This window comes from Schistocerca serialis, chromosome 4, assembly GCF_023864345.2.
Source record: "Schistocerca serialis cubense isolate TAMUIC-IGC-003099 chromosome 4, iqSchSeri2.2, whole genome shotgun sequence".
NCBI lineage: Eukaryota > Metazoa > Arthropoda > Insecta > Orthoptera > Acrididae > Schistocerca > Schistocerca serialis.
Genome location: NC_064641.1, coordinates 337793225 through 337820845, shown reverse-complemented (window position 1 = coordinate 337820845; position 27621 = coordinate 337793225).

Genomic DNA, 27621 nt, shown 5'->3' with positions numbered 1-27621 from the left:
ATTATTAAAATCTTTGAGTATTTTTGATGAATTTTGAATACTTTGGAACATGGCGCAGATTGAGTTCATTTGGGTGTTTTTGAAAATGGCACAAGCATCAGAATGTTTGAATGCTTCTGAAAATTTTGCCGAATTATGCCAAGTTTAGTTGTGTTACGTATGTTTGAAAATTGGTCAAGAAATCTATATCTTTCGGATACTTTTGAAGATGGTGCCATAAAGCCCACTAGTGCCCGTGGGATAGTTCCATCGTTGTTTTTTATTGTTTTGCATTTTTTTAAATTTCTCTTTAGCACATCTGAGTTAGTTCCACCATCTTGTGTTTTGTAAATTACCTGTCACTGGCACCTTCCATTTTTTTTTACATTTCCTGTCATCATCATCTCGGATTCTGCTACCTGAAATTCTGAAGTCAGAGAGGGTGTGACTTTTGTCGCCACTTGTCGCAAGGGAAATACACTAAAAAGTGCTTTCCTCTATGCTCGACAGTCCGTGTAAACCCATGAAAATCAGGGTTAAAATGGGATGACAGCAGATATTAACAAAAAATTATATTAAATTATGATAATCAACGTGAAAATACTAAAGGTTTAATTTGTGAACAATCTTTACCCAAAATGTATGATTATATAAGGAATGAGTTACGTCATGTCAGTTGTCGCCATATCAGAGTCTTTGGAATAGCTTTTGCCTAGCGGTTCATTACCGAATCGGCACAATAATTTTTATATTTTATTGTATTTCTACACAGTTCATTTGCGTTGTAATCAGTACCATAGCGGTAATTTACATCAGTATTTAGGTTTTTATCATGATATGTGATACTACTTCCATAAAGCAACCTTTTATCTCTGGTAAACTATTTTCATGCTTACCCCTATAGCTACTTAATTGCATAGTTCCTATGAAGTGTTGTTTTTTGTCAGTATCCTATATGAATGTAAGATCTGGAAGTAGCATTGGGGCATTTAATTTGAGTCCACTGTCATAATTTAGACGTAAGTTTGTACCGATAGACACTGGACACCATTTAGTGTGTGTGTGTGTGTGTGTGTGTGTGTGCACGGTGCACGCACGTAATTTTTCATGTTTTTTAATTTGAGGGTCCTTCATGCTTCACACCAAATGTGTGGTACGTTAACGGAACTAAGCTTGTTCGCCAGTGCTGCTTAACCTGTAAGTTAAATCTGTAGCGCCAAGTTATACTTCTGTCAGCCATATCACATTTCGAGCCAAAATCACGAAATCAGTTGTTGCCTGTTCTGACTCAATGGCTGAGCTTTGGCTCACGCGAAGTTCATTACGGGGCGCACAGACTGTAGGGCAGCGCAATGCAAACTGTTTTGTTTTGCAGATCAGCTCTTTGGGCGCGGTAATTACGTCAGAGGTGACAATGGCGAAGTAATCCCACACGTCAACATTAGGCCTGTCAGATTAGGGCTTTGCCTGTCCGTTATTGAGAGGGGACGAGTATGCGTGATGATTCATTTGGGCACTGGGCGTGCGCCTGTCGGCACGCGGGAGTAACAGGTTGATGAGGGAGCGCACAGTAGTTATGAAGATAGCTCCGGTCTTACAGGCGAGTTACACACATCAAAGCGGCTTTCGCCCTTTGAAATTCTACATTCGTACTCATACTACAAGTTGCTAGCTCAGGCTGTGTATTTCAGTATCATGGTTTGCATCAATTCAGCTCCCTAAAACGTGAGCATTTTATAACTTTCATATCCTGGTCCACTTACCTTACCCATCCAACAGCAGTGTATGCAGTCTGCGATTATCTTATATTTCCACCGTTTTACAACAGCTCCATTATGTCGCTTTCTTGTCTGTCCGTATATTCAGTACATATCTTGCAACTGACTTTAAACCAACTTCCCTAAGAGCTACGGACACGAAATTTTAAACATAGCTCCGAACTTGATAACTATGCAATATTAAATCAGTTTCTTGTCTGGAGTAGGGCCGAAGGCACTTTGTGGACCACTGGCATTTCCCTTTTTACCCTTTCAAGTGGCGAACTGTCAGCAAAGGTAAATATTGCTAGAAAGCCTCTTTGTGAGGTCGACTCTGCAATTTTTACCTTGGCGGTCTTCCTAAAAAGTATACGCAAGAAGAATCAAGTGAAAGGAGACTGAAATAAGTCTGCAATCAACATATGTATGTGATGTAATTCATCAAAATACTAGAAACTAGTTGGCAAACTTCACACATAAAGCTGAAATCAATTATTTAAATAGAAATATTTCCATTACACTAAGTCTTCAAATCAAACTAAAAGATATAAAATAATTTCTCCTACTTCATACAGATTCCTGATCGTGAATTTTTATTGATTATTGAAATACTTGTAAGATTTAAAACGAAAAACTTGGTGCACGTGAATAGATCGCCTTCTCACTGTTAACTGCTTACTAACTAATGCATGAATAGCTGACCTCCTTAATATTATCTGTATCATGCGCCTCACGTACTTCGTTTCAAATTTTACATTATCTTCATAGACAAGAAATACTCAAAATCATAAATTTTCAGAAATATCTGCATGGTATTACAAATCTGTTTGGCGCTAGGAGAAATATTTTATCCCTGTAGTCTAATTAAAATACTTGTTATTTAAAAAGTCATTATTTTTCAAAATAATTATTAGAGTTTATTTCGTGAATCAATGAGCAGAACGTCGGCGAAACAAAAATTCGAGTCATACATTCCTAGTAGATTCAGAGAATCAGTAAATTTAGTCCTACACTTTCCTCTAGTTGTAGAGGGAATCAAGTCATTGGACATTCAGCTTCGGAGCTAGAAAGGAACTTTATGTCATGCAGATACTCAAAGAATCAGTGCTGTTATTAAAAGATATCTGCTTACTTCCGGAAAAACTTTGCACCTACCACGATAGAGACTCTCTGTGATTGCTGTTATTGGTCGGATGCCGATGGTATTTAACTGACTGCTGCAAGCAGTTGGACGATATCGGAATGTGTATGCTGGGCACAATTCTAGGCTTACAGACACGCCAAAGTTGCCTTACGTAGCAATATCCTGCCATGGGGGTATTGCCTCCCTTCCAGGTAACACTGCTCATCGGCTTGGCTACGTGTATCGTGTCAGTGGTACACCTGTAGATGCTGTAGAGCGGAGGCTTGGACCAGGCAAGGCTCCCCGTCCTCCACACATACCCCTCGCAATCAAGTCGTAAGTGTTGTCTGCTAGTGAAACCGAACTAAGACATCCAGTAACCACACACTCATTGACAAGCCTTCTGTGTTGTTGGTCAGAGGGAAGCAAGCGCTACGGGGTAAGGTCTGTCACTAGCTGGTAGTTCAGGCGTAAAGCGAATAACGGTTATCCTCGCTCTCCTTCGAGCGGGATGCGTGTAACAAACTATGCTAGGCCAGGGCCTCTCAGATTGAAACCCGACAGTCCTTTCCATTAGGCGGCTCTCGAACCACTACTGATAATAACAACTATAGGAGAAGTAGAACACCTAAGGGAAGGCTACCATTGATAGATGAGCCTGTTAGAAACCGAGTGATCTAGTGCCAAAGCATTTGCAGCAAAGTGAGTGTTTGAAACACTCTTTAAAAGAAAGCAACTCACTAAATACTGTAAACATAAAGCTGTTGTAGCTGAGAACTTAGAGTATCAAGTTTTAAGGGATACATTTTTGAGTCGAATGAATAGGAAAATGGAACAGAGGGCTCCTGTGCTCTTCGCAATGGATACAAAACTCATACCTATTGGGACAGTTTTACTGAAACTGCGTGTAAGATCGTTTGGGCAAGCCCGTACGAAGAATAGGAAAAACATGATTCCTTATGCCGATCACCAAGTTAACCCTCAGATGTAGCCCATAATGTTTGGAGGTAACCACCCCTTGCTGGTGTACTTGTTTCCCAATTGTAATTTAATCACTGGAGTACTTCTTAATCATCGGACAATCGGTTGAGATAAATATAGTTTTGTACGTGTTACATGTGACAATATATAATGCGAAAGCTTTCTCCTACTCCCACATGGATTTCTAACACCATTCTGATATTTCTGAACATCTACGATTTTGAAGAGTTTTGTCTATGAAGATACTCGTAAATTTGTAAAACGAAATTCGTCGGGCGCATTCTGCAGACAATATTAAGGAGGTCAACTATTCACATATTAATTAGTAAGTAGTGTAACAGTTACATGACGATCTATTCACGTGCCTAATCATTTTTGTTTTAAATCTGACAAGTATTTTCATAGATAATAAAAATTCACAATCAGGAACCTGAATGAGATAGGAAAAGTTATTTCAAATCTTTCTACATCTACATCTACATCCATACTCCGTAAGCAACATGACGGTGTGTGGCGGAGGGTACCTTGAGTACCTCTATCGGTTCTCCCTTCTATTCCAGTCTCGTATTGTTCGTGGAAACAAGGATTGTCGGTATGCCTCTGTGTGGGCTCTAATCTCTCTGATTTTATCCTCATGGTCTCTTTGCGAGATATACGTAGGAGGGAGCAATATACTGCTTGACTCCTCGGTGAAGGTATGTTCTCGAAACTTCAACAAAAGCCCGTACCGAGCTACTGAGCGTCTCTCTTGCAGAGTCTTCCACTGGAGTTTCTCTGTTATCTCTTTCGCGATTACTAAATGATCCTGTAACGAAGCGCGCTGCTCTCCGTTTGATCTTCTCTATCTCCTCTATCAACCCCATCTGGTATGGACTGCTGAGCAGTATTCAAGCAGCGGGCGAACAAGCGTACTGTAACCTACTTCATTTGTTTTCGGATTGCTTTTCTTTAGGATTCTTCCAATGAATCTCAGTCTGGCATCTACTTTACCGACGATCAACTTTATATGATCGTTCCATTTTAAATCACTCCTAATGCGTACTCCCAGATAATTTATGGAATTAACTGCTTCCAGTTGCTGAACTGCTATATTGTAGCTAAACGATAAGGGATCTTTCTTTCTATGTATTCGCAGCACATTACACTTGTCTTCATTGTGATTCAATTGCCACTCCCTGCACCATGCGTCAATTCGCTCCAGATCCTCTTGCATTTCGGTACAATTTTCCATTGTTACAACCTCTCGATATACCACAGCATCATCCGTAAAAAGCCTCAGTGAACTTCCGATGTCATCCACATAGTCATTTATGTATATTGCGAATAGCAACGGTCCTAGGACACTCCCCTGCGGGGCACCTGAAATCACTCTGAGTGTCGTGGACGAATAGCGCGAGCTGTGTTTCACACGATCGTCTTTTTCCAAACCCATTCTGATTCCTTCAGAGTAGATTTCTAGTCTCCAGAAAAGTCATTATACTCGAACATAATACGTGTTCCAAAATTCTGCAACTGATAGACGTTAGAGATATAGTTCTGCACATCTGTTCGACGCTCCTTCTTGAAAACAGGGATGACCTGTGCCCTTTTCCAATCCTTTGGAACGCTACGCTCTTCTAGAGACCTACGGTACACCGCTGCAAGAAGGGAGGCAAGTTCCTTCGCGTACTCTGTGTAAAATCGAACTGGTATCCCATCAGGTTCAGTGGCCTTTCCTCTTTTGAGCGATTTTAATTGTTTCTCTATCCATCTGTCGTCTATTTCGATATCTGCCATTTTGTCATCCGTGCGAAAATCTACAGAAGGAACTACAGTGCAGTCTTCCTCTGTGAAACAGCTTTGGAAAAAGACATTTAGTATTTCAGCCTTTAGTCTGTCATCCTCTGTTTCAGTAACAGTTTGGTCACAGAGTGTCTGGACATTTTGTTTTGATCCACCTACCGCTTTGACATAAGACCAAAATTTCTTAGGATTTTCTGCCAAGTCTGTACACAGAACTTTACTTTCGAATTTATTGAACGCCTCTCGCATAGCCCTCCTCACACTACATTTCGCTTCGCTTAATTTTTTTTTGTCCGAAAGGCTTTGGCTATGTTTATGTTTGCTGTGAAGTTCTCTTTGCTTCCGCAGCAGTTTATTAACTCGGTTGTTGTACCACCGTGGCTCTTTTCCATCCCTTACGATCTTGCTTGGCACATACTCATCTAACACATATTGTACGATGGTTTTGAACTTTGTCCACTGATCCTCAACACTATCTGTACTTGTGACAAAACTCTGTGTTGAGCCATCAGGTACTCAGAAATCTGCTTTTTGTCACTTTTGCTAAACGGAAAAATCTTCCTACCTTTTTTAATATTTCTATTTACAGCTGAAATCATCGATGCAGTAAACGCTTTATGATCGCTGATTCCATGTTCTGCGCTAACTGTTTCAAATACACTCCTGGAAATGGAAAAAAGAACACATTGACACCGGTGTGTCAGACCCACCATACTTGCTCCGGACACTGCGAGAGGGCTGTACAAGCAATGATCACACGCACGGCACAGCGGACACACCAGGAACCGCGGTGTTGGCCGTCGAATGGCGCTAGCTGCGCAGCATTTGTGCACCGCCGCCGTCAGTGTCAGCCAGTTTGCCGTGGCATACGGAGCTCCATCGCAGTCTTTAACACTGGTAGCATGCCGCGACAGCGTGGACGTGAACCGTATGTGCAGTTGACGGACTTTGAGCGAGGGCGTATAGTGGGCATGCGGGAGGCCGGGTGGACGTACCGCCGAATTGCTCAACACGTGGGGCGTGAGGTCTCCACAGTACATCGATGTTGTCGCCAGTGGTCAGCGGAAGGTGCACGTGCCCGTCGACCTGGGACCGGACCGCAGCGACGCACGGATGCACGCCAAGACCGTAGGATCCTACGCAGTGCCGTAGGGGACTGCACCGCCACTTCCCAGGAAATTAGGGACACTGTTGCTCCTGGGGTATCGGCGAGGACCATTCGCAACCGTCTCCATGAAGCTGGGCTACGGTCCCGCACACCGTTAGGCCGTCTTCCGCTCACGCCCCAACATTGTGCAGCCCGCCTCCAGTGGTGTCGCGACAGGCGTGAATGGAGGGACGAATGGAGACGTGTCGTCTTCAGCGATGAGAGTCGCTTCTGCCTTGGTGCCAATGATGGTCGTATGCGTGTTTGGCGCCGTGCAGGTGAGCGCGACAATCAGGACTGCATACGACCGAGGCACACAGGGCCAACACCCGGCATCATGGTGTGGGGAGCGATCTCCTACACTGGCCATACACCACTGGTGATCGTCGAGGGGACACTGAATAGTGCACGGTACATCCAAACCGTCATCGAACCCATCGTTCTACCATTCCTAGACCGGCAAGGGAACTTGCTGTTCCAACAGGACAATGCACGTCCGCATGTATCCCGTGCCACCCAACGTGCTCTAGAAGGTGTAAGTCAACTACCCTGGCCAGCAAGATCTTCGGATCTGTCCCCCATTGAGCATGTTTGGGACTGGATGAAGCGTCGTCTCACGCAGTCTGCACGTCCAGCACGAACGCTGGTCCAACTGAGGCGCCAGGTGGAAATGGCATGGCAAGCCGTTCCACAGGACTACATCCAGCATCTCTACGATCGTCTCCATGGGAGAATAGCAGCCTGCATTGCTGCGAAAGGTGGATATACACTGTACTGGTGCCGACATTGTGCATGCTCTGTTGCCTGTGTCTATGTGCCTGTGGTTCTGTCAGTGCGATCATGTGATGTATCTGACCCCAGGAATGTGTCAATAAAGTTTCCCCTTCCTGGGACAATGAATTCACAGTGTTCTTATTTCAATTTCCAGGAGTGTAGTTCGGGTCTTTTTGTCACCAGAAGGTCTAATATGTTATCGCCACGAGTCGATTCTCTGTTTAACTGCTCAAGGTAGTTTTCAGATAAAGCACTTTAAAAAATTTCACTGGATTCTTTGTCCCTGCCACCCGTTATGAACGTTTGAGTCTACCAGTCTATATCCGGCAAATTAAAATCTCCACACAGAACTATAACATGTTGGGGAAATCTACTCGAAATATTTTCCAAATTACCCTTGAGGTGCTCAGCCACAACAGCTGCTGAGCCAGGGGCCATGTACAGACATCCAATTACCATGTCTGAGCCTGCTTTAACCGTGATCTTCACCCAAATTATTTCACATTTCGGATCTCCGTCAATTTGCTTCGATACTATTGCCCTTCTTATCGCTATAAACACGCCTCCCCCTTCACTGTCCAGCCTGTCTCTGCGGTATACATTCCAATCTGCGTTTAGAATTTCATTACTGTTTACATCTCGTTTCAACCAACTTTCTGTCCCTAGTGCAATGTGGGCATTGTGACCGTTTATTAATGAGAGCAGTTCTGGGACCTTTCTATAGACGCTCCTGCAGTTTACTATTAGCGGATTAATATTGTTATACCCCGTTTCATTTTGCCTACTCCTACCTAGCCGCGTCTCAGGAAGCGTCTTGTCGGGGCTAGGGAGGGAATTATCAAACCTAAAAAAACTCACATGTGCACTCCACACGTACTCCGCTACCCTTGTAGCCGCTTCCTGCTTGTAATGCACCCCTGACCTATTCAGGGGGACCCTACATTTCTCCACCCGATAGCAGAGGTCGAGAAATTTGCACCCCAGATGATCTGAAAAAGTGGTATATTAAAAATCATTTCCATTTAAATGACTGAACAGTACTGAAATTGCCGGCCGGTGTGGCCGAGCGGTTCTAGGCGCTTCAGTCTGGAACCGCGTGACCGCTACGGTGCAAGGTTCGAACCCTGCTTCGGGCATGGATGTGTGTGATGTCCTTAGGTTAGTTAGGTTTCAGTAGTTCTAAGTTCTAGGGGACTGATGACCCCAGATGTTAAGTCCCATAGTGCTCAGAGCCATTTGAACCACGTGCTGAAATTCTATTATGACAGAGACATAATTGCAACGAACAGACTTGGGCTCTTAGGACATGTCAACAGGAAATTTACAGGGTGATTCAAAAAGAATACCACAACTTTAGGAATTTAAAACTCTGCAACGACAAAAGGCAGAGCTAAGCACTATCTGTCGGCGAATTAAGGGAGCTATGAAGTTTCATTTAGTTGTACATTTGTTCGCTTGAGGCGCTGTTGACTAGGCGTCAGCGTCAGTTGATGCTAAGATGGCGACCGCTCAACAGAAAGCTTTTTGTGTTATTGAGTATGGCAGAAGTGAATCGACGACAGTTGTTCAGCGTGCATTTCGAACGAAGTATGGTGTTAAACCTCCTGATAGGTGGTGTATTAAACATTGGTATAAACAGCTTACAGAGAATGGGTGTTTGTGCAAATGGAAAAGTTCTGGACGGCCGAGAACGAGTGATGAAAATGTAGCACGCATCCAGCAAGCATTTGTTCGCAGCCCAGGAAAATCGACTCGCAGAGCTAGTAGAGAGCTCCAAATTCCACAATCAACTGTGTGGAGAGTCCTACGAAAAAGGTTATCGTCTGAACGTCAACTACCAGAGGCGATGGATCGGCCGCCAGGCAGCCTGTGACAGAGCGCTTCATCACTGGCCTCCAAGAAGCCCTGATCTTACCCCCTGCGATTTTTTCTTATGGGGGTATGTTAAGGGTATGGTGTTTCGGCCACCTCTCCCAGCCACCATTGATGATTTGAAACGAGAAATAACAGCAGCTATCCAAACTGTTACGCCTGATATGCTACAGAGAGTGTGGAACGAGTTGGAGTATCGGGTTGATATTGCTCGAGTGTCTGGAGGGGGCCATATTGAACATCTCTGAACTTGTTTTTGAGTGAAAAAAAACTTTTTAAATACTCTTTGTAATTATGTATAACAGAAGGTTATATTCTGTTTCTTTCTTTAAATACACATTTTTAAAGTTGTGGTATTCTTTTTGAATCACTCTGTAGTATGTGACCACGACGAAGTTTTAATAACAGTGATCAATAAAATATAAAGTGTCACAAGCACAAATTTTCTGCGGACGATGCATTTGTCTGTAATTATGTATACGCTGAAAAAAGCTGCACAGCTGTTCAGTGACACATCGATAAGATTGGCCACATGCTTTACGTGTTTCGAATTCAAAACTGTGATATTAACAAATCGCAAAAATGTTGTCTCCTGTGCGTACCCAATAGATTAATTTGAGTTGGAATCATCAACTCATACAAATGCCGATCTGTAAAATTTCGTGGAAATATTAAATGAAGTTACCACATCAGAAGTATCGCAGACGAAGTAGGTTGCAATATACGGGGAAAAATTCAGTCAGTCTGCTAAGTAGGCTGCTCATTAAATGTTCATGTGACAGAAACTACAATAAAGCATGAGGGACCCGTTACAAATAGGACTAGCGGGAAAAGGACAGAACGAATCTGCATCTACATATTGAGCTCGATTAGCTGTTGAACTGTGCATGGGGCAGTACACTTCATTCCACTCCGATTTGCAACATTTTCCATTTGCGCGGAATTTCTATCAGCATCAGACAAGATCAGTATACAGATGAAGCGACAAGCATACTGCGAATCTGTTAGATGACGGTTAGTTTGGCTTAAGAGAATATAAAGACACCAGAGAGGCAGGTAGGACAATGCATTTCTTAATGAGGGTAAACCTTAAAAAAATAAAGATACGTTTATTGTATTGCGCCGACCTGCAAAAAGCTTTCGACAGTTTAAATTTGTGCAAGATGTTCGAAATTCTGAAGAAGTTGGTAGGAAACTGTAGGGAAAGGCGGGGGAACCATGAGACTGGTAGACCAAAAAGAAAGTGTTCGGATGTAAGACAGGTATGCAAACTTTCATTCGTACTATTCCATCCAAACAGTGAACAAGTAATGACGGAAATTAAAGACAGGTTCTTGAGTGGGATTAAAATTCATCATGAAAGTATATCAATGATACGTTAACAGGACTAGGTATTAGGAAACTGACGAAGTTAAGAAATTCTGTTGCCCTGGAAGCAAGCAACACTGAAAAAGCGCACTAGAAAAGGAAAAAAATGAATATTCGTCGGCAAGAGAAGTCTACTTGTATTACACTTTTGATTTAATTTGCTGAATATATTTATATGGTTTACGTTTGGTACACAGCATTGTGTGGTAGGTAATATGGACTCTGCGGAAACTAGAACAGAAGAGTGTGAAAAATGCTACAGAAGAATGTTGAAAACTAAGTGGACTGTTAAGGTAAGAAACGATGAAGTTCTCTGCAGAATCGGCGAGGAAAGCAATACAGGGAAAACGCCGACAAGAAGAATAGACAGGACGATAGATTATGTGTTAAGACATCAGGGAATAACTTCCGTGGGACTAAAGGGAGCTATGGAGAGTAAAAACTGTAGAAGAAGACAGAGGCTGGAATACATTTAGCAAATAACTGACGACGTAGGTTGCAAGTGCTACTCTGAGATGGAGATATCAGTACAGGAAGTGAATCTGTGGAGGACCGCATCAAACCAGTCAGAAGACTGTTGACTCAAAAATAAATAAGTAAATAAACAAAAATAAATAAAGCTTCATCCAGAGAGCTTGCCTAAACAATAAGCTCCGATAAATCTTTTTCAAAACCAATTTGAAACGATAGGCAGTCGTGTATTTTGCGAAAACAAGTAAACTCCTTTCAATTAGTAAAATACAAAATTTAACAGGCGGAGCATTAATGACTGGCAATGAGGACCGTCACACTCAAAATTCAATGCATCAGTGCATAAGATTCTCAAAATTCTTGGGTGTAAGGTGATAATTTGAAGGGAAAAAGAAGATCGAGGTGCACTGGCAGGTACAAAATAGAATCTTAAGAACCAGATCTTAAGTACTAAAAAGTTGTAGTAATAATTACTAAGTAGCATACAGTGTTGTTAAAATGTCAGTCCAAATACTTCATTAATGAAACAAATAACTATACTTGACAACTGTGAAAGCATCTTGAGCTCTAATTATAAATGCCTACTATCGTGAAGTCATTTCCAGTAATTCAATGTTACTTACAAATTTCGTTATGGAACAACATACTTCGCCCCTGAAGCCCAGCTTACAGTAACACTAACCAATCGGAAATGAAAAAAATTCACTAACCAAAAAACTTCACCAACATTTAAGGCATGTTCAGGATAACAGAAACAATGGCTTGCGGCCAAGTAAAGATGTTTTACCATGGGCAAAGGTCGTTTCCTATTTACACGAAGGTTGGTTAAGTAATTATTTTTAGCGGTCTAAAGCATACCTCCAAACACGCTTTCATGTGCAGGCTATCAGGCTCATAAACACATTGAGCCTTACGACGCAGTTGCGTATCGATAATGCCAGGTATATGGTGTCAAGTTCGTAAGACATTCACGGCAAAATCCCTGGAACATGCAGATTGTCCCAAACGACACAACCAACCTACACTGACATCCGCCTCTACACGCTATTACCCAGATGTACTTAAGAGGGATTTAGCAGGAAACAGATGTAATGCATCATATGTGAAATTAATTATAAATATAGTAGCCCTCTGGCCGGTAGCATATATAATTGAAATATAGAACGCCAAAATAGAGCAAACACTTAATCTTTTGTAATACAGGACAGGAAATTACAGCTGTAGTCGATCAAATATACGACCCGCCAGGGTACCTGGGAGCGCTAACGTGCTGCTTCCTGGACTCAGGCAGGAGCGCCGGCCCCGGATCGAATCCGTCTGGCGTATTAACGACGAGGGACAATGTGCAGGCCAGCCTGGATGTGGTTTTTAGGCGGTTTTCCACATCCTGCTAGATGAATACCGGGCTCGTCCCCATGTCCCGCCTCAGTCATACGGCTCGCAGTCATCCGAACACATTCGCACTGTTCCATGGATTACACTAAACGCAGACAGTTGGGGTACACTAATTCCGTCACCGGGGGTACAGGGTGGCAGCAGGAAGGGCATCCGGCCATCCCTTAAACATTAACATGCCAAATCCGATTACCGATGGCTGACCATGCGTAACAGTGGGGCAAGGCTGAAGCGAGAGAATAGTCGATCAAATATATGTAAAGAATTCACTGAGACCCCTAAACCACCTGCGCACCCGGTAAAACGAGTGTGCATGGCCGTCAGTTGTTGAATTTTTTCTCCTGCATGTCAGGAGTATTTTGAGTAGTGAAATTGTGCTCAGTTTGCATTGGTCGGTGTTTCCGTGAGCTGGTATTTTGGGACGAGACACCTTGTTACTTAATGATATTTGTACATAAAATCTAATTACCTGATAGGCATATATAGTTGTCTGCAGTTGCTAGGTGGTGTTGTTTGTTTCATCAAAAGTTCTTAGCCTGAAATCGTCTGTCAACGAATAATCCTGTATGTGAATTAACATTTCTTAGTATGTCAATAATTTTGATAAGAAAAGGAAGGAGATTTATTTTAAATCTACCGTGCATCGAACTTTGCTTTTTCTTTGGGTTTAATTTTCTTAACTGCTCCTCGTTTTGCTACGTCTATTAAATTTTGTATTTTGCTAAATGTAAAAGTGTTTAGTTCGTTCTGACAATTAACTACACCTTACCGCTCTCCAAACAGTTTCCTTACGCTTCAAACTGATTTTTTAAGACCTTCGCCAGATCTTATTGTTTAGGCAAGCTCCATGGACGAAGTCATACATCGAGAGTAATGCATAAGATTGCAGGAGTGCAAGAAACAAATTAGAGGAAAAAATCTTCAATTTCATGAGCAACGCCGTATTCGGCAAAATGATACAAAACATGGAGAAGATCCTGGACGTTACATCTGCAAAATGATGGGAGGATAAATTTGGGACTGCTGCATTAGCTGCTAAACCTTAGTTTGAAAGATGAGTCATACTTAACGAAAATCTTGTCGCCAATGAATTTTGCTGACTAAATGTCGTCTTCCACAAACCAGTTGTAATTTCGAAAACACTCCTTTTAGATCTCCATTATAGATATGTATTATGCTATACGAACACTAATAGCCTGACGTATCACGTCACGATTACCAATACTATGAGGGTATTGGAGCAATGTGCATACAGGATTCGATATTTCAGTATGTCCACCAAGCAAAAAGAAGAATTTTTCTCTGGTGATTAATACTTACTATGTTAAGACGAACTGAATGGTAAGTCTGTCGAAGAATTTGCGAGCTTTCGCGCACAAATTTATGCCCTTAAAGCTCAAAATACGTGTAACAGAAAATGTAAAAGAATCGTCTTCAAAAAGGCTCACCCTTAACGATTGCAAGCAGTGGATCCTGCATTTGAATGTGAAAAGAACTCAGCAGTTTGTCATTCACTCGAGCAGCATTTTGTTTCCACTATTAAATTTCTTAAACTCTCTTTAGGTATGCAGGATAACAAACTATACGTACTTCCCAATTAGGTAAATACAATGGCTTGAGGACATTATCACACCATAAATGAAGATTGTGAGTAATTAATTTGTTTTATTGGAAGAAAGAGATACTTGAGAAAATAATATTGCATACCTTGTGAAATATCTCAGTGTTTCATTGTGATAATGTAAATACTTAAAAATGTATAATTAAAGTAAATATTTGAAAAAATTATGACTGTGTACAAAATATGCACCTGATTGGCTTTTATTGTAAAAGAGTTGGTACTAAAAGATATAACGGCAATGTTATGAAAGTGTAAATAATATAGACACATGAGAAATATCGTATGGAACAACACTTTGCTTTGCGCAGAAAGCTCCTCCCCCCCCCCCCCCCCCTCTCTCTCTCTCTCTCTCTCTGCAATGTATCTCACTCATTGCCTTGAAGCACACGTGCAGTTACACTGCGTATTACACATATGTGTTCTGTATTCATGTCTGCGAATTAATGACGAAGAAAGCGAAAGATTCCGGTATTTGTACTTTTACTTAAAACGTTATGTGCGATGACATTGAATAACGAGACACAGGTGCAAAAATACCTATGTGAGTTGAGAATTAATAACGAAGTGACGAGACAGTGAAGAGGTTAATTTCGTGGGAAATTTATTGCAATTTCTGGGGAAATAGAGAAGAATTGGTTACATATCACATGTATTTTTAAGGACTGTAGTATATATGATGTATGAAATTCAGAGGAGTTTGTGTGAGTGTGTATGTGTATGTGTGTGTGTGTGTGTGTGTGTGTGTGTGTGTGTGTGGAGGAGACAAAGTGAGAGAGAGAGAATGAGTGCTTTGCATGAGAGGGATCAGAGGCGTGCACAGTATTTTTCACGAATGAAATGCGAAGGAAAAAGCTTACTTTGATTGAGAATGAGATTTGAGAAGTATAGTAATTGACGTAAGACATACAGAGAGATTAATGTTTCCAGGAACATAGGCTTTCACATATGAAGACGACACTGTTTTTTTTTACGCATATAGGGCATAACTTTGACCTGGAAGTAATTATTAATATTGCGAAAGAGCTATGCACGTATACACAATTATCTTTGACTTTCACTGAAAAATATTGTATTATTATTAAGCATCATAATCATATTACTCCAGATGTATGTAAATACCTTTCGGAAGTAATGAATATCTTTCAAGGCAAATAATGAATATCTCTGACTTTCAAACGGTCGTTAGCTAACCTTTTCACTGTATATGGCACGCTTCAAACTACGCCCTGACGTTCTCAGATATAATGTTATTGAACACAAGTTTTCCAATACGTTCTGACTGATTGGACATGAGGAGTAGGCAACGTGGGTGGAAAGAACACTCAGTTTCCGTTACGTTGCATTTTTATACTGCGCTATAAGATTGGTTGGAAAACAAAGGACAGGGATTATGAAGCACACAGTGGGTCTGTACGGAAATAATGTAAGTTCACACCATTCTTCAAATACGCTCTGATTGGTAGGAAAGGGGCAAGAGTTTGTCGGGAACAGTGTAAGTTTACATCATTTTTGGACTACAAACTGTGTAGTTAGGGAGGAGGGAGGGCATGAGGTACACAGGATAACTGGTTTGTTTCGATCATCTTGGATGTTTAACACTGCGCTATGACTGATCGGAGAGGCAGAGGAGGGCATGGTTTTCAATTTTCCAAACAGTTTTCTAACTTTACACTGATTGGTTGGAAAAAAAGAAAACCACGCAGCTGTATTGTGTCCACCATTGTGCAGTGTTATGATTTGCTGGAGATAAGGGAAAGTGGGGCCGTCACTTGATGTGTCCGATGAAATACGGTAATTTGAAACCATTCCTTACACTACGACCTCATTGGTTGGAGCTACAGCGGAGGGGGCGCGGGGCTTAAAGCACACAACCTGGCTCTTTACACTGTCTTGCATTTCTAATAAATGCTGTCATAGGTCGGATATAAGGAGTATTGTGCTGTGATTGGTTGAATAAATGGGATGGGAGGGTTTATCAATATTTTCCACTCATGCAATTGGACTATTTATGTCACATTTGATTTTTTAAAGTATTGAGTTGTGATTGATTGGAGATACATGGATGAGGAGGGGTGAAGCATGTGGCCTAGCTTCACGATGATAAAGATGACGACGTCAGTGATAAGGATGATGGCTTCACTGGTAAGGGTGATGACGTCACTGACCAAGCACCTGCAAGTAGGCGACCCCAATGCAAACGTCAAAGTGGACCAAAATCGCCATAGCATTACTATTCACAGCCTGTGCTACAAGTTGAGACTTTTAAAGTGTGCCTAATAATAATTTCGTGTGGCTCAATGGCCGAGTGTGTGTCTGTTTATTGGACGCCACATCAGTAGTTTGCGTGCTCCTAATGACATGAAGTCGACAAAGTAGAGAATGTAGAAAAACTGGAATGTACTACGTCAAATAACAACAGCTATAAACATCTTGGTCACGGCGCCTTGTGCAATTATATAAGTTTCGATTGAATAATTTCTGTCCCAGTGCTTCAGTATAATACTACAAAGCTATTACGAATATTAGTAGAATATTTCGGCTACGGGAAAATGCAATGCATTTGTGAAGACCGGTGGGGTCAGGGATTTTCTCTGCCTCGTGATGACTGGGTGTTGTGTGACGTCCTTAGGTTAGTTAGGTTTAAGTAGTTCTAAGTTCTAGGGGACTGATAACCCTAGATGTTAAGTCCCATAGTGCTCAGAGCCATTTGAACCATTTGTGAAGAACGATGTATACAAGACGTTAGTACGACAAATACTACTTCCCAGCGTTTGAAGATCTTATCAAGTAGTCATTGGAGTAGCTGTCGAACGAATCAGGAGGCGAGCTTCTAGGATATAACATATAAAGATGTGACACCCATGGAAGTTATTTGTTCGATGTATCCCAGCCTGTCTTCCCCTACAGCTTTTGTCATCTACAGCTTCCTCTAGTTTCATGTGGGTTATGCTATGATGTCTTAACACATGTCTTGTCATGACGTCCCTTCCTTTTGTCGGTATTTTTCAAATGTTCCCTTCTTTGTCAATTCTCCTTAGCACCTCTTCATTCCTTGTTTTGTCAGCCCACCTGTTTTTAACACTCTTGCAGTGTCACATCTCAGACTCTTCGAATCTATTCTGTTCCAGTTTTCAAAAGCATATGACTCACTACCATACAATGCTGCGCTCCAAACGTTAATTCCAAGAAATTTCTTCTTCACATAGGGGCGTTTATTTGATACCAACAGCTTTCCCTTGGCCAGGAATAGCTTCTTTGGCTGTGCTAGTCTGACTCTTGCAGTGTCACATCTCAAACTCTTCGAATCTATTCTGTTCCAGTTTTCAAAAGCATATGATTCACTACCATACAATGTTGCGCTCCAAACGTTAATTCTAAGAAATTTCTTCTTCACATAGGGGCGTTTATTTGATACCAACAGCTTTCCCTTGGCCAGGAATAGCTTCTTTGGCTGTGCTAGTCTGCTTCTTATTTCCTTCTTATAGAGTCCCACATGGTTAATTTTGCTGCCTAGGAAGCAGAATTCCTTTACTCCGTTTGCTATATGATCAGCAATTGTGACGACAAGTTTCTCGCAGTTCTTGTTTCTGCTACTTTTCCTAACTTCTGTCTTTCTTCCCTAAATCCTCAATCCATATTCTATGATCATTAGACTAGTCAGTCCATTCAATAGATCCCGTAATTCTTCTTCACTTTCACTGACGATAGCAAGATCATTAGCGAATCTTAATGCTAATGTTCTTTCACACTGCATTTTAATCCCAGTCTTCATCCTTATTTATATTTCCGTCATTGCCTCTCCGATGTATAGATTGAATACTATGAGTGGAAGACTGTATCCCTGTCTTACACGTTTCTAATCTGATCAGTTACTTCTTGTTCTTCCAGTCTTATTTATCCCTATTGATTCTTATAGATCTTGCATATTATGCGTATTTCCCGCAGCTTATTCCAGTTTACATTGTCGAACATTTTGCAGGTCGACATATCAACTGAACTTGTCTTGATTTTTCTTTAGTGTTGCTTCCAATATCAAGTACAAAATCAGAACTGCTTGTCCTGTGCCCTTATCTTCCTTAGAGTAGTTATGTCATATTAGTTGATACAGTGATATACTTCGTTATATGAAACAAGTTCCAGCGTCCACTGCTAACACTGGGAAGAGAATATTTTTTGAGCGATCATTTCTTCCTGACTAAAATCTGTGCTGATCGTTCTGAGTCATTACTAATCATAAATGCTATATGGTAAGATTTATGTAGTAAAATTATGCTGAACAAGATGTGATCAAATTTTTCTGATTTTTTTTTTTTTTTTTTTTTTTGAGATGTGTTTTACTCATGAGTTAAATGGGCAAAAGCTTGAAGGTGCAATTGTCACATTTGACGAAATTATTTGGTATAACGTAGCAAATAAGAGTGGAAGATTATTTAATACAAAGGGATTACTGAGAAAATTGTTTCATGCAGCACGAACAATTTAAAAACCTTAATCGTAACACCGCAATTAACGGAGAGATGGTACTACTCACGTTGTTACATTCAAGATACTGATGACTAAATAGTGAATAATTAGCTCCTATCCAAAATATTTCAAATAAAATATTTAGGCTTTCGGAACTTTTTGTATTCCTTATTGTCTATATGATGTATTGTCAAACAGAATAATGTGCTGAATAAATAATTAGCTTGTAGTTTATAATTAACTCCCATATTTCCAAAATAACAAGAAGACGACGCGCTCGGTATTAATCTAAAAGAAAACTTCTGTTGTTTAAAATACGTATTGTGTTGGACTGTACGGAACTGGGGACCTAGAAATGACGGAGAAGCTTCGTCCCCGCCGTAGCCCTCAGTGGTTCACAACCCTGCAACAGTGCACACACCGCAGCGCCGCCCCCAAACAGAACCCAGGGATATTTATTTCGGCCCCAGTGGATGTTTGCGCAGCAATCGCCGACATAGTGTAACTGAGGCGGAATAAGGGGCCAGCCTGCATTCGCCGAGGCAGACGGAAAACCGCGTTAAAAATCACCCACAGACTGGCCGGCACACCGGACCTCGACACTAATCAGCCGGGTGGATTCGTGCTGGGGACCGGCACGCCTTCCCGCACGGCTAGCCGGGCGGGCTTACAATAAGGACTGAAAGAAATAACTACTTATGTGTGATCACCTGTAGGGAAATTTCAACCTGTAGACCACTCTATTCCGCAAGTCGCGTTAGCGATGGTTGCCTTACCCATCTCTACTTCCTCCATTCTCCTGCCCCCTCCCCCCCCCCCCCCCCCCCCGCGACACATATATACACATCACACACACACACGCACCTTTCCAGTGCACTGTCAGTGAGAGTCTCTGACACGCTAAATTTTCCAGACAGACGAATAGTACCCGAGACTAGGATGAACGACGTTATACACCTTTTCGTGCATACATTACACTTGCTCTTTCAGTAAACATGAATCTGGCATTTGATTTTCCCGTTGAAGGTTGTGACTGATTCCCGTCACTGCAGTGACTGACCTCATATCGCATTGTGAAGCGACAATCATTTTATTTCTAGTAATTGTTTCAGTGCCCGCAGAAGTGTTCGATGTAACTGACAGTGCAACAGTTTGTGTCGTAACGGACGCTGGATTTGTTGTACTAGTGAACTGAGTCTTGTCTTGGTTGATTGCAAAAGGGCACTGCGAAAGTTCATGATGATGTAATATATTCGTCTGTTGACAAGGCGACATCGAGACCATATTTTGTGAGTATTAATAGGACATGAGGTACCTTGTCATTGTCGACAAGAGAGATGTGATGTACTGACATTACAGATACGTCTTATTTACATAGTTTTCAGAATATGCTGAAGTAGGCGACATTACGTCTGCCAAGGCGTGATTCCTCAGCACCTTCTGCAGTTCTTTATCATTAGTATTGCATGTAGCTGTACTTTCGGATGGAACCAGTTACGTATCTCTCCGAACAGTACACCTAAATTAGTCAAGGGCATAAAACTCAACTTCTACGGTAATGCCGAAGCCATCGTCATTTCCATTCTTCCAGAAATGCTACACTCAGAACACCCAGAAGGAGCGTACCAGGTACGGAGAGAATGTCTCTGGTTAATTGTTTAAGACGTATCTGAAGTACAACATGCCCAAATAAACCAATCGACAGAAGAAGATACCTACCAGGTTTCGAATTCCAGTTCCATAAACAGATTATAATTGTCAAGTAAAGCTGATACCGAGAATGATCCGCTGACAATAGATGACTCACACCTCCATAATGATGATGATGTTTGGTTTGCGGGCCCTCAACTGCGCGTCATCAGCGCCCGTACAAAGTCCCAATTTTTACACAGTCCGGTTTGTTTTACACAGTCCAGTCTAGCCACTGTCACTAATGATAATGATGCTGATGATGATGAAACGATGAGGACAAGACAAACACCCAGTCCCGGGACAGAGAAATTTCTCAACCAGGCCGGGAATCGAACCCGGGGCTCCATAATCCAGAGGCAGCAACGCTAGCTACTAGACGACGAGCTTCGGACACACTTCCGTAATGCAGACTTTCTCTTGACACATCATTCGTTCGTCGAGAATATAAATTTTATACTGCAGGAAACGCAACAACCCGAATTGCAAGAACACATATTAGAAGTATCTTAAATACTCTAACCATTTCAACCTCACTGGGTACTATTCAGGAAGACACAGAAAAAATAGATAATTCAGAGCACAGAAGCTTACAGTTGGTTATATTAGTATATATATTCGACACTAAATCGGCCAAACTGCACTCTTATTGACATTACTGGACTTACAGTGCTACACGTGATCAAAAAAACATCCTAGAAGTTATTATACCTTTCGCATCAGTAATCAGAAATCACCTGATTAGAATAAATCCCATGGGATATGCATCTTTTATGGTGATATTTAATTGTAGATGGACCTGCACTGTTTCGCTACAGTTTCAACACTGTGTGCCTTCTCCCCACCGCTAGCACCATAGAGTTCCAGACGGTACAACGATGGTATCTACCGTATCCCCAATTGTGACGTACATTGTAACGGGTGTTTTTCACAACAGCACATTAGGAAGAAATACTTCCTTAAGAGAACTGTTTCTAAAGTTATATTCACATTTTTGATTTGGTGTCGTTGCCGTTGAAATACTCTTAGCTTTGATACGCATGCAAGAATTTTTCTGCGGAATTAGAGACGTGGAGGAAATATTCGTATCTGTTGTTCTCCATAAAACAAAAACTTTTCATAGTCATTATGTTAAAAGAATGCCTACCAAAAGGGCTCCTTCCACAGCGAGCAAGGTTCAAGCAGTCTCTCTTGCAACAGTGATTCCATAAAATAATGTTAGGTGCTACTTTCCGGCAATGCGAACACCATAAATCCAAACTATAAGAAACTGGTACTAAGGAAGTAAGTTGTAAGGGCTAACTAGCTGTAAATAATAGACGTTTCTAAAGGATCAACATAACTGGACCATATGTCTGATATACACCTCTTGAGTCTGAAATACGTTTGTGTATCTGTTAGCTAAAGAGCAGCTGTGATAACCTGAATCGGTATATAATACAATACGAGATGTTTTATCACTTCTATGCACATTTCCAAAAATAGCGAAATTTTGCGAATCCAGATTAACTGATAAAGGTCTAGGGGAACCTACGATACTAACTGATCTGTAACAGTAACAATGAGAAGATATTTATCTGTCTTATCGGGACTTCAACTCACAAAACACTTTCGTTTCACCAGCTTTTTTCGTGCAAATGAGACAAAGGAGGAACTGAGCAAATAATGACACATTCGTTGCTATTCAGGTCTAAAGAGGTTCTTTCATTTACTGTCACAATTAAGAGCGCAGACTAAAGTCGACGGTTAAACGCAGTAATAGAGCGGATAAGTGCAAAGGCTACTATCAAGACCTCTACGAAGTGGAGGAACTGTCTGTTGACTCAAAGAAGAACAAGCACTAGAGAAATACTAGATGTATTCCATCAGGAATACATATTCGATCTTTTATTAGAGTCACTGTTTACAGAGCAATGGAAGACATATGAACATAAGATGCTGAAGGGATAGGTAACATCCCTTTAAAATCTTTTGAAATCATTAGGAAAAATGCTCCCCAGAGGATCTTCATGTTAGTGTGTAAATGCTATGAAATTGAGATACAGCACCGACATTTAATGAGGTATCATAGACACAATTCTCAAGATAACAAGAAAGTATAAATGCGATGACTAGCGTACTGTCAACTTGAAAGTTATGAATGGCTGACAACGTCAGTACACAGTAGCAAGAAAAAGAAAACTGAGTATCTGTTTGGTGCCTATGAATTTGGCCTTATTAAAGATTAAACCACCAGAGAGGCTGTTCTTGAGTTTTGCTACGTAATGGAAGCATGAATCACAAAACATCAAGCTAGTAGCATAGGATTGGTCGAGTAACAAATAGTATTCCATTACGTGAAATGGTGTGGGATGTGGAAATTCTGGGAAATTGGGTAAATTATGGAGAAATTATATAATAGGAACCAATAGGTAGTAATTAGAATGGATGTCAAAGAAAGAAGTGTCTTCATTAAAAAGTGTGTCAGTCAGGAATGCAGACTTCTCCATTGATCAACTTGGGCATAGAAGAATCAATGACGAAAGTAAAAGAAATGCTTAGGAATGTGATTGAAATTCGTGGTTATTTTTAGCAATGACAGTACTCTCAGAAGATACTTATATTCTCTGTGAGAGTGAGGAAGTATTACTTGACGTGTTGAATGGAATTAACAGTTTTCTGAGCACAGAACACGGACTGAGTAAAACTATAAGAAGACGAAAGTAATGAGGAGCATAATAAATGAGATTATCGATGAATTTAACATAAAATGTCGAGACACGAAGTAGAAGAATTAAAGGAATTGTATTAACTCAGATGCAAAATATCGTTTAACGGACGAAAGAAGTAGTATATAAAGAGGCAGACTAATATAGGCAAAGAAAGAATTTGGTGGTGAAAGAAATCTGATAGTACCAAATATAGTTTTCGTTTTACAAATAAATTTCTAAGAATGAACTTCTGAAGTACCATGTAGCTTTATGTACTGTAGAGGAGAATTATGAATTGTGGGAAAACTGGAGATCAGAATCCAAGAGTCTCAGATACAGTCTTACAGAAGGATGCTAAAACTGTGGAAAATAATGTAGCAACAAATAAGATTGTATGCGGAATATCTGAAGAGCACTGAAGATAAGATGAGACGGGTTGATGGGATAACAGAGCATCTACTACTTGAAAGCGTCACAGAGGGCAATTACTATAGGAGAAAGCAAATACTGCAATACAACTAAGGTCAATGTTATTGCGTGGTACTCTGGGATACCAAGGGTGGCATAGGAGATAAAATGAATGCTATTAACGCCTCTAAGAGAACATGACATTCATGTGTTTCAATGAGGCGATCACAGATGATCTCTGGAAGAAGAGCAGCGACTGTTAACAGACCGGGTTTGAAACAGTGCTTTTGCTAATCTCAAGCTATTCACGGTCATTTACATACTTGGTCCCCAAGTGGGTCTGAATTATTTTCAGTCCACCCTACTTTAAACACAGGTTACGTACAGAGAATCCCAGTCGTCATCTAGTCGCACTCAACTGCACAATCATTAACTATTAAGCAAAATTATCATGTCTTACGAGTTAATGGCAACTTTATATAATGCACTTATCAGAATAAAGTTTTGCACGTGGGCAGAGAAAACAAATTCAGGAGAATGAGGTTCTTGGCAGGTCAGAAACTGTTGGCTAATACCTAATATATTTGCATAGTGAAATATTCTAATAGTATTAATGACGAACCCCCTAATCATTTTGATGTAATAATCCTTCTTTGAATGCGACATAGAGGAATGTCACGGCACCACGGTGCTTTCCTATTCCCGCCACACTGCAGGGGCCCGTGGATCTAAGCCGAAAGAGGTCACAGCTGGAGCGTGCTGATTGGCCAATAAATTATTCACGTTCTGAAACCGTTTATGATGGGCAATTGCTACGATATCCAGTAGTAACAACAGCCGCTGCTACATAACGAGATCAGAGATACAATTTCGGATAATCCAATGCAGTCTCATTATAGAGAGGGCCGGTGCTGATCTTTTAAACTCTGGCAAACAGCAATACTTTGAAATGGAGAAAGTAACACGAGTACCCTAATACTGTCGATGAAAATGTGCCACCTGTGTGATTAACGTAACTGCTCCACTGACGTCAATACATCAATATTTATTCGTAGTAACAGTATCCTCGTACTCTATATAACGTTTCAATATCACATTTCCCTTGATAATCCCAGTATGAGATGTAGCAGATATCGTACATCAGAGCAGTCATCGGGTTCTCTTATGAACGGATGGCTCCTGTCACGAACATGATTTACGATGTATAGTGAGTATGTGCTAAAAATTGTTATGAATAAAGGCTAAAACTATTTAATTTCAAAGCTGCTTATCAACATCTATATCCACGTAAAACACAGGGGTGTACTTCTAATAGACATTCTGTATCATGGGTTTCCACTGTAGCTGTGTCTCGGGTAGGGCAAACGAAAGCTTCATTATTTTAGAAGCATTTTGTCTACTGAATATTGGGTAGTGCACATTGACGGGACAGTTCTCCATCTTAGATACCTCAATTCGATATTGTAGTCTTGCAAAAGCTGCTTAATGAGAAACTAAATTTCAGATCTAGCAATGCCCATTCTTCAGAAGTTATTATGGTATCTCACTAACAGCGGAAGCTGTTAGTTAAAACCTCTTACTTCGTCCTGATTCTCTTATGCCCTCAGTTCGTTGGATTTCCTCTGGACGACTGAAAAAAGACGTTAAATCGAGCGGTTTCTGCACACTCGAAGGCGTCATGTATCTTATAATAAAGTGAACGTTCGCTTACTCCAGTATCGTTTCAGCACAAACAGTCTTTGGGATGGTACACAGCAGACAAAAAAAGGGCTGGTGTTTAGTTTCACTGCAGAGCACATGTATTGCCATAATCCCACACATGGCAGGATTAACATCTACCCGGACAGCCCCATTCACTGGGCTGTAGGGTTATGTGAATGGATTCATATTATCCTTTTACACGATTTTTAAAGGTACTGAAGTAATTCTCATTACCATTACCATTAATAGCACAATATTCATGGTGAGGAGTCCTGTCGAGTATGTTTTATTAGCTATACAGTTTCTTTTTCATCCATCCCTCCAAAAACGAATCGCCTATTAATTGTTAATTACACGAGTGGAATGTATAGTCATGTTTTAAATTATTGTTTAATTCATTTTGCTAACACGGGATTTCCGTCCCCAAATTCTGTTCATAGTATGAGTACCACACTAAAAAAACCTGAAGGTGTGGGCTCTGAAGGCACGTTCCTTAGCCGTGGTTCTTGGACAATAGTGATTAACAGCCTGCTTCAGTTTAACAAAGAATCTTTACGATCTCACTTACGTTATCGACGCAAGGTAAAGAGATCAGGGAAATCTGATTATGCCGAAGATCATCAAGCTTTCTGGGGCTGTGAAGAAATTAATTTGGCAGTATATTCCTCCAGCGGGGAACTATTGTATCCTGAAGCACTTTTCAGACAGTCTGTTCTAGCCAGCTCTGTAACACGAGTTTAATGTATGCTCTTACTCCACTTTGAAGTGACAGCGTCAACTTTTGTTTGTGCTGCAGTCTTCTCCTGAAATTACGAAAATTAATGCAGAAATGTAAGGTTTTTACAAATATGAGAATACGTTACAACGTACAACATGAGTCTATGCCTAGAAACCAACATCTTATACAAATTTGATAGCGCTGAATCAAGAAAATCTCTATCTGATATTGTGTTTATTAGTCTGTCTCTTATATTATTTCTTTACTACACACGAATAATCGGTAAGTGAAATCAAAGTAGGTAGAAGCATAGCCAGCTGAAAAGTTATTCTGTCGGAGGACAAAACAGACGAATACGTCTCTCTTTTAGATGCTCTATTTTTCATTACCAGTTGCATCAATCTTCATTCCTCCTATCTCTCCAAAAATTTGGGCTCACGAACTTTTCCGCGCTCTTTTGACACATAACTTTCTAAATCCTTTTCCCCAGTCTCTCTTTCTAGTGACGCCTTCACACTCAACATTCCCCTGTCGTTGCCACTGTCTGTATACGTCTCCTCCCACTTTCTCCTTTTTCTCCCCTTGATTTACAGTATGTCACACTGGTGCTGTCTCCTCTCTCAGACGTACTTCTTTTGTCTTCCCTGGCCGCTGACAGTGTCTCCACCATACCTCGGCAGCTCAAAGATTCTGGGGTGGAGCCAAACTTATTTTTTTCCCCTACACCCACGTGGTTAAATTTTAGGTCCTAAATTCGAACTCCTTTGTACCTACGTATTAAAGTTCGTCTGTCTGGGAGGGTTCAGAACCCCAAACCTGTGCGTGGTCTCCATCTTGCTCCATTATTCATTACCACTGTCTCCTCTCTCATTTGCTCCCATAGCTTCTGTCTCCATCAACCTCTCCTATCACCTTTACTACCACTATCTCTCACTAACCATCCATACCGGCTCTTACTTTGGCTCCCTCTGCTACTGCCTTCAGCAATCTTTCACTGCCACTTCCTCTCTCCAACCATCATTGTCTCCCCTTCTTTCTCTTAGACTGGCACTGTCTCTTCCCTATTTCTTCATCAATGTCTCTCTCTTACTCTCTTTCGGCATAAAAAAGCGCGAATATGATCGAATGCCAAAATTTTTGTTGGAGAAGACGGAATGATGATTGAGGCTGCTGGTTCCCCGCTTTTCTGTTATAATCTCTTAAAGAATAACATATTAGTTTTTTTGCGGCATGACGAGAAGTTTTCGGCTGGTTCCGTTCTCTTCACACCTACAGCAAGGTGTTCTGCTTATATATGATGAATTCTATAGGATAGTAAGGCTTTGACAGTTTATTTGTATACTTCGATTCATTTACATAGTTTGACGCATGTGAAAAGAAAGTGCAGATAATGTAAGTTTAATAAAAAATTATTAGTTTTACATTTTTTGGATCGCAGTTTAACAACGAAGTCCAGCTAATGATACGTATATTAAAAGAATAAAAACATTTTACAAATATTCTGCGTAATTAGCAATCTTTTCAGTTTCTTACAATTTTATCAGTCATTTAAGTTCCTACAGTTATGGTAGACCCTTCTTAGCCTATTTTTTGTCACTGCAGTACCACTTGGGGCATACTTTCATTGGCGCGAAGTTCTCTTTATACGGAGACAGCACGTCATGAAATTTAATTGTTGAAA